Source organism: Anthonomus grandis, chromosome 1 (genome assembly GCF_022605725.1).
Source record: "Anthonomus grandis grandis chromosome 1, icAntGran1.3, whole genome shotgun sequence".
Classification (NCBI taxonomy): Eukaryota; Metazoa; Arthropoda; class Insecta; order Coleoptera; family Curculionidae; genus Anthonomus; species Anthonomus grandis.
This window is the reverse complement of record NC_065546.1, coordinates 15,186,571-15,193,352: the sequence shown is the minus strand read 5'-3', so window position 1 is coordinate 15,193,352 and position 6,782 is coordinate 15,186,571.

Genomic DNA, 6,782 nt, shown 5'->3' with positions numbered 1-6,782 from the left:
TACTGTACAGCTTTGCTTTGTAAGCAGGTTTTTTTAAAATCTGTGCCACGTCAAACATTTAGGGTGTAATTGGCCAGGTTTATCAGAACCGAGCGCTACCTGAACGCTGGAAGTTTTGCCTATAATAGTAAGGACCAATAAAAATTGTCATACCTGAGCAACAATCGAGCGCTTTTTTCTGATAAAGCCGGCCATTTTAAAATATAATTTTATGATCATAAGCTGGTTTTGAGAATTACTTAAGTAGCTTTTATCTTTTTTTAAATATATGTTTAAAAATGAAAGAAGAAATAACAAGTTAGGGGCTGCGCTGGTAGGCCTGTGAGATTTAAATTTATAGATTGAATATAAGTATATATTTGTTCCTTATTTAAAAAAGGAACAAATACTACATTTATTTTAATACATTTTTTACACATTATGTTTACAATTATGTAAAAAATTAAAATTATTTCATCATCTCATCCTGGGACACACTGTATATTAAAAATATTTATTACCTGCTGCTTCTGCTGTAAACTGGACTTTTTGTATTTTGTTATATGCTGGATGCTCGTTATCACATGTTTTATACAGGGTGTTTCTTAACCTATACGCATAAACTTGGGAAATTATTGCTAATGATAAATAATGATAAATAGTGAAAAAAAATTTAAGTAAAATATTTTTTGTTTAGTTTCTGAGATAATTCTTTTTTTTTTCACAAAAATGTAATAACTTTATCAGGTGGAATTTTGTTTTCAAATTAAGAAGTAAATAAGTCCGGATGATGTTTATTATGTTTAGTAATACCTACTTTGCTATCAGTTGATACAGTTGTGGTCGTATTTCATTTTTTATTAAAATTATGCCGCATAATTTTCCAAATGAGGAACTAATGGACATGTTACTGGCATACGGGGAATCAAGACAAAACAGTGTTGCTGCAGCTAATCTTTATGCACAAAGGTTTCCTCATAGGTATCATTCGTCGCGTGAAGCTTTTTTGCGTGTGGTTCAGCGGGGTAGAGAAACTGGAAATTTGCGGCCGAGGCCAGGGCAACATGGTGGAGCCATTAGACCTAGGCGCATTTTAAATCTGGAGAATTTGATTTTAGATATCATCGAAGAGCATCCTGACATAAGCACTAGAACAATTGCAACGCAATTTGGATTATCACCAGTCACAGTTTGGCGAATTTTAAGGCATGAATTACTGTATCCATTTCACGTCCAAAGGGTACAAGCTTTACTTCCAAGGGATCATGCGCCTCGAGTAAACTTTTGCGAGTGGTTGTTATATCAGCAGCAGTTAAACCCAAACTTTACCAGGAACATTTTAGCTACGGATGAAGCAATTTTCACACGCAATGGTATTCATAATTTTCGCGACACGCATTTTTGGGTAGTTGAAAAACCGCATGCCATTCGGCGAACAAACTTTCAACAACGATTTTCAGTAAATGTGTGGGCTGGAATTGTAAACAGAATACTTATTGGCCCTTTCATGTTGGATAATTGTGTAACTGGTGCTCTTTATTTATAATTCTTGCGACAAAATTTGCCGGTACTCCTTGAAGAAGTCCCTCTTCACATTAGGCAGAATTTGTGGTTTCTTCACGATGGTGCTCCACTACATTTTGCGCGACCAGCGCGACGGCATTTGGATCGAATGTGCCCCGAAAGATGGATATCTTTCGCCTTATCGATCTTAATCCGCTTGACTTTTATTTTTGGGGCCACCTGAAACCTCTCTGGTGTATGTAACCGAAGGTGACAATGAACAAGAATTAAGAAATCGGATATTTGCTGCCGCCGAGGAAATTCGACTACAACCTGGATTAGCTGCTGTCTGCAACTCTTGGATTAGGCGTGCTCAATTATGTATTGGAAGTCATGGAAATAACTTCGAACATTTATTATAATAGTTAAATAAACATTTATTTTGGAGAATTTACGTTTTTTTAAATTTTAATTAATAAGTCGTTTATCTCCGTAACTAAAACTATTTTACTAATTTTTTTTTTCACTATTAGTCATTATTTGCCGTCAGCAATAATTTCCCAAGTTTATGCGTATAGGTTAAGAAACAACCTGTATATGTTCATAATCACTTCCTTTTCAGCAAAGGTCAAATGTTTTCGTACTCTTTTCTTGGGGGGTGACAATGGGGGTGTACGTGGCGCGTCAGCTATTATTTGTTAACAAACAAATTAACAAAAAAACAAATACAATCTCAACTGTTCAATATTGTGAAGATTCAAATATTCGAATAGCAGAAAATTTAACCAAAACGATCTAAAGCCGCTCGACTAATAAAATTAAATAAAACCCCAAGTCATGAACCCTATCGAGGCTCTAGGCCACACCTCCGGCGCAGAACGATTTCGTGACCACTCCATCTGTTCGGTAACCCAAGTATAGCAATAGCAACTTAAGTGTTGAGGAAAAGGAACAGCAAAAGCGGGAAGGAATAGGAAAGTATAAGGAGGAAAGAAGGAGGGTTTTAAATGAGCGATACATACCGGAATCATTGAAAAAGGCACAAATGCCTATTGTAGTAGAAGCATACAAAAAAATTTAGGAACATCATTCTCTCATTAGGTTATTCGTGCTTTATTAGATCAGAGAAAATATTAATACCTTATCATAAAATTCATCCATGTAGGCCTTTTCTAATTTTTTTTATAATTTGGATTTTCTTTATCTGAATATGCAACCTAATATACAATCTTGAAAAATAATATAATAGCAAGCATTGCTTTTGTATTTTCAGCGCCATAGTTGGTTATGTTGGTTATAACAGTACAGTTGACGCAAATCCAATAGCTGACTATCAAACAATAACCGGTCAGTTAAATATAATTTATTTTTATTATAGATAATTTTAATTATCCATTTCTGACCCATAGCTAAAGTTCTTTATTGCGATTTATAAACTCACCCTAGGTGACATTCAACTAATGCTTTATGGAGATTTTGTAATTGCTTTAGAGTTAATAAATCTTGTAGACACTTAAATTTTGTTATAAACGCTCTAATTTAAGTTGTCACAGCTTTATTTTAAAGATTCCATTTTAACTGCCTACTTTTATAAAAACTATGATACCTTATTGACTAGAATTTTGCTGTTGCCCACTTTTATAATATCCGGTAATGATAATTTTGACTTGCAAGATTTAAATAAAATATATTTTTTATTTTTTAATAAGTTTCATGCACATTTAAAGTAAGGTTAATATTATATAATAATATTTTAATAAATTTGACGTCTTTCTCCCCTTTCTTTTAAATCCCGCTAGGTTTGCCCTTAAAAATCCTTTTTTTCTGAATTACTAGGAAACAAATAGACTGTATTATGATTTATTTATTTTTTTTTATAAATAAATCATTTTTGTATAACTCAAAAAACTACCCAATTCAAAAGATGAAATATTTTTGAAGAAAAAAAATCATAAATGTACGTATGGCTTGCAAGCCTCATTTTTTCCATATAATTTAAAATAAATTAAACAAAGTTAGACGAATATAAATAAAATATAATAATTGTCCTACACAAAATTTACTTTAAAATATCTATAATAAAAATTTCAAGATTAAAATGAAAGTGTAAAATTATAAAAAACTAAATAATCAAAAGAAATAAGGTACCTGCAGGTAATAAGGCCTGTCGGGTAATAAGGCCTATATTCAAAAAAACCGCTTTAAATTAATCGCAAATCGATTGCGTTGGTCCGCGTCTCCTATTGGTCCATTTACAAACGACATTCGAACGGACTACCCGCGTTCCTTGCTTTCGGGCGTCAGTAAGTTCCAACAACTTGTGGACTATTTTTAGTATTTATAATTGTATTTTTAATTTATAACTGCAGATATTTTGGTTAGACTTTATATTTTGTGATTTCAATAGTTTATTAGATTAAATTTAGCCGACATAATTTAAATAAATTTACATAATATTTCGTCATGGATGGGTAATAAGGCTTACAAAAATAAGCTATAGGCCTTATTATCCTCATGACAAATTAATGTTTTTATTAACATATTATTAAACTTCTAAACTATTCTCGTTTTATTTTCAGTGATTTTTAACATCATGCCTCCTAAAAGGGCACCTTGGTGCGAGGAGGATTTAATATCAGCAGTTCGATCTGTTCAACGCGGTACTCTGAGTACATATGGGGCTGCGGCAAGGTTTAATATTCTTAGAAGAACCATTAGAAATCATGTTCAGAATGGAATCCTAATAAAAAGACTTGGTCGTAAATCTATTTTAAAAGAACAAGAAGCTGATCTCGTTAAAAGAATAATAAGATTTAGTGAAATAGGTCTACCTGTGACTCCACGGATCCTTCGTCGATTGGTATTCAGATTCTGCGAAGATAATAAAATTGCTTATCAATTTAATACAACTTCAAAACTTGCTGGTAAAGACTGGCTAAAGGCTTTTATGAAGAGAAATCTTGTAATTTCTAAAAGAAAAGCACAGTTTATGAATCCAGCTAGGGTTCAAAAACTTAATAAATTTATAGTTGATGATCATTTTTCAAAAATAGGGAAAATGTATGATGATCTTGATATAATTAATCACCCTGAAAGACTTTATAATACGGATGAAAAAGGATGCCGCTTGACTATTCACCACCAGCCAACCGTTTTAGCTAAGAAAGGGGTAAAACGTGTTCACTTTCAATCGTCAGAACATGCAGAGAGTGTGACAATTGCAGGATGTATCAATGCCCTTGGTATACCAATACCTCCTATGATTATTTTTAAAGGAAAGAGGCCAAAGCCAGAATTACATGATAATTTGCCACCAGGAACTCTAGTGGAAAAATCAAGTAAAGGCTACATGACTAACGAACTTTTTAAAGAATTCCTCAAGCACTTAGCCCGATACAAAAGTCCAGGAAGGTGCCTCTTAGTTTTTGATGGTGCAGCTTGTCATCTTGATCTGCAATTGTTGATGTTGGAGGCTCACTTGATAAAGATCTCTACTGTTTGCCATCGAATACAACATATGAGGTTCAACCCCTCGACAAATCTGTATATCGTTCATTTGAGCATCACTGGGATAATGAGGTATTATTATTCTTGGATCAGAATCCTAACAAAAAGCTGACCAAATCACGTTTTAACATTATACTTTCAAATGTTTGGTCTAAATTCATGACACATAGTAACATTATAAACGGTTTTAAGGCTACTGGTCTGTTTCTATTAAATCCCGAGGCAATTCCAGAAACAGCATTTGCTCCTTTAATTCTCTCAGACGTACCGGCACCGGATGATACCAACAAAGAAAATAGGCGTCCACCTGAATCTCCTCAACCTGGTCCATCTGGAAAGGCATCCAACAAGTCTGGCAAATTTTCCTATTCCAATGTTTACTCTTCTGACTCGGATTCGACTGATGACCATATGCCTCTTGCTGAATTAAAGAGACCAACAACAAAAGTCACTTCTTTTAATGAGCTTTTGCCCACACCAGTGAAAACCTAATGAAAAACCTAAAAAAAATCGAAAAAAGCTCTAAACTACAAAGGAACTCCAGTCACTAGAGGTCTTTTTACCGAGGAGAACAAAAGTCGTGCCAAATTGAATAAAGATATTGAAAGCTCCAGGGAAAAGTTAAGTACCGAATGGTATTGCCATGGATGTGAGGAAGACAGGTAGGCCGATATGAGGCAGTGCAGCAAATGTATTAAATGGTACCATGAGGAATGTGTTGGCTTAACATTTAATGGCATGGATGATTTTGAGTGTCCCGATGGCTGCTAAACTTTGCCCATTTAACGAGTTGTGCCATTTTTATGTATAGGCTTTATTAAACCTCCATCGGATAATAAGGTCGATTTGCGTTATTTTTCCTAATTTTTATTTTTTGTTTTCTAGTTTTTTTAGAGATTATTTTTTTAAGTTTGTTAAAATTAATATCACCTTATAAGCACTTTGGTGTATTAAACTAAATATTAACATTACAGTCTTTCACTTTATTCAATTTTTTTCTTAGCTAGGCCTTATTTCCCTCAAGTACCTTAATGAAATGAAGAAAAAGTAAGATTAAAAATTGTAAGCATACACAACCTTTAAAATGTAGGAAAAAGCCAATCATCAATTTTCAAATGACAAATACCAAAGCAATTTCTGTTTAAATAAAAAAAAAATACGAGCGTACATCAATTAGTTGGTTGCACTATTTCTAAGATAAAGATACTCTATTTAAAAATAGGTAATTTAATTGATTTAATCATTTTTGACATATTTATTACAGCCTACAAAAAAAGGCTTGCAATCAATTACAAAATAAATTAATAAACTAAATTTTTTCTGCAATGAACGATATGTATAGAATAATATTACTATAAAAAATTTGCTAAGGATACATAATATATTTAAGACAATTTTATATTTTTGAAATTTATTACATCATGACAAATCACACAAACAATCGTCGTTATATTACCCAAAAATCATATAAAATTTTATTTAATATAATTTAAAAAACTAAGTAATTTCTAAAAGCATTTATGAAAAAATACCGATGCTTTATCAAAATGATCTTTTTGTGAAAGCAAACTTGCTTTTAAATAACACTTATATCCTTTTTCCTAAAGACTCTAAAATAAACGAAATAATATAATTAAAATAATGTTTAACACTTTCATGAAATGCAAAATAGTAAAAAAAACTAAATTGTACAAATGGCGTTTTTCCTAAAATGTATTTTCTTTGGAAAATACCCAAAGAAAACCATCTATTTAGGTCTATAGTTAGTTGTCTAGGCTCTTCGCTATACAATC